Below are 2,421 nucleotides of genomic sequence, written 5' to 3' on the forward strand. Positions count from 1 at the left end.
AAATATGCATAAAATAAATTTCTGAAACTGCCAATTCTCTACATACATCTACTAATTACATTATGAGAGAGCAATATTTGCAAACATACGTACATGCATGTACAGACATTACAAGCTGGATCCGTACGTAGTATCTTTGTTTTTTCACTGCTTCCGCGAAATTAAATCATTCGACCTGACAAATGTGCCATGAAAACCGCAAGGAACTCTAGTGAGCAGTCTCACAGAAGCCACATTGTTCATGTCGGAAGCTCTTACAGTCACCAACTCAGAGCTCTCCCTCTTCTCGTTCCGAACGAAACTCAACAAGAAGTAATCATCATCGCTATTTCCCTCTTGTACCGCTCTTGTTCTTGGTTGATACACGACAAGGCTCCCCTCCGTATTTCCTGTCTCCGTACAAGACCTTGGTCACCTTACCACTCTCCAGATCGACCTTCGCCATTCCACAGCACTTGGCCCATGGCTCTGCTATCCCCAAATCTGCCAGGAAGTAAATCGAATTTTTTAGCAACTTTATCTAATATGAAAATGAAAAAAGTCATAGCTAATTAGGGAACGCTCAGCAAAATGGTCTTTTAGCTAGAAATAGTAAATGGACGTTCCGCCCTTTTTTTTTTTTTTTGGGGGGGGGGGGGGGGGGGGGGGGGGGGGGGGGGGGGGGTTGTTGGGGTGGGGGTGTGCGTTGGGTACGGGGCAGGGCAAAGAAGATCCAAATTTTTAATCCGCAACAACGGGTGGGTAGCGATCCTGTAGTTACTATTAACATAGAATACCATACCTTGTCCTTTGCCCGAGAAGTTGTCGGTTCACCTGACCCGCCTCCAAGTTCATACCGGCAAGGACGAAGCGTCACCTCTACTCCCCAGTCCTCAAGTTCACCCGGATCAATGATAGCTCGCTCTGCAGTGGCGCTTTTCCCAATCGTTGAAGATCGAGTCAGGCGGGTCCATGCACGACCGAGGATGGCAATTTGCTCGTTTCCCTCTTCCCATGCGTTCCACAGGTGGAAGCAGAAGCAACTCGGAACCTCGACCCATGTGATCTCAGACTCATCCACAGCATCCTTAGGCATTATCCCAAAACGGGACGTCTTGTCCTCATCATAAATCACGGGCGACCTGCCTCGAACCATCTCAGATAACTTGAACACCACCTGGTGATCCGGAATGACAATTTAGCCTTTGGTGATGGCGATAACATGAACCCTCGTTGGTTGTTTCAGGTTTATCTCAACATCACACGATTTCCTTCCACGCATGCCGAATTTGAAGTATGTCAAGTCTGGTCAAATCAACACGTCGTAGCTCAGAGTGTGGAGGTCACCCGTGGTTGGGTCCACCTTAGGATGGGCTATCATGGATCCCTGCAGCTGCTAGTTGAAGCTGAAGCGTCCTTCCGTCTCAAGATCGCCATCCAGCGTGATCGCCTCATAGTAAGGGATGCCATCCTCGGACATGGCTAAGAGGCGGCCATTGAAGTAGACAAGCCCCTTGTTGGCGACTCCAATGCCATGTGAACCGTCAACAGGGCCGAGTTGGGACCGGGCCAAGAACAGACCTAGGCGGACTAGTCCAGTGCCACCGTGCAGCTCCCTTATGGGCTTTGGGAATATTGACCTACCTAATGCGGCTTCTTGCACAAGTCGACTGGTGCGTGAATATAATTAACCAGCGAATCATGAGGGTTTCTTCCATAACGAGAATGACAGTAATAACTAATATGATATGATAATTAACGATTTTTCATACCCTAAATAAATGAATAAATAAACAAATCAATAGTTAATTTATGACGATCCATTGTTCTTCGAGGATGGCACTGTAAGACGTAAATTTAATTAGCCTTAATAAGTCACAAATTGAACGATAATTCAAATAGCTATTCGGACAAATAGAATACTATCAAATTAACTTAATTTCATTAGTATAGGAACTTGGAAATTCAAACCGAAACAAAGGCGAAACCGAAAGATACGAGAGAGAGCCGAGTCCTGTGTTAGACACAAACCCCTTGAAACAGAATTGTCCCCTCCTGGTGCTTGAGGTTACGTGGACAATCGTTTCCCAGGATAAAACGGCAACAAGCGAAGCAGCAGCACAAACAGCAACGCTTCAGCGAACTCGAAGAGAAGCGTGAACACTTTTGAGGTCGAATTTTCTTCTTGTTTTTCAATCGGCTACAGAAAGCAATGGAAGGCAGGAGGCTTTTTCTCTTGTTCCCTTTCCTTTTTACCGTGTGCCCCTTTTATAGACTATGGGTTCCATCCGTTATATGACTCTTCCTATTCTCCATTTATGGGAAATAATTCACATATATTCAATATATATGTTAATGACATTTGATTATTCATGAATGCAATCCATTCATTTCTTATAACCGCCAAGAAAATCAAGAGTCATTAGCTCGTGAGCAATTTCC

The 2,421-nt window shown here is 45.2% G+C and overlaps 1 pseudogene; it reads right to left on the minus strand.

Annotated features, from left to right (window-relative positions):
• Positions 1-1,657, minus strand: LOC116189993 (annotated as a pseudogene).
• Between the last annotated feature and the right edge of the window lie 764 nt (positions 1,658-2,421).

Source organism: Punica granatum, unplaced genomic scaffold (assembly GCF_007655135.1).
Source record: "Punica granatum isolate Tunisia-2019 unplaced genomic scaffold, ASM765513v2 Contig00059, whole genome shotgun sequence".
NCBI lineage: Eukaryota > Viridiplantae > Streptophyta > Magnoliopsida > Myrtales > Lythraceae > Punica > Punica granatum.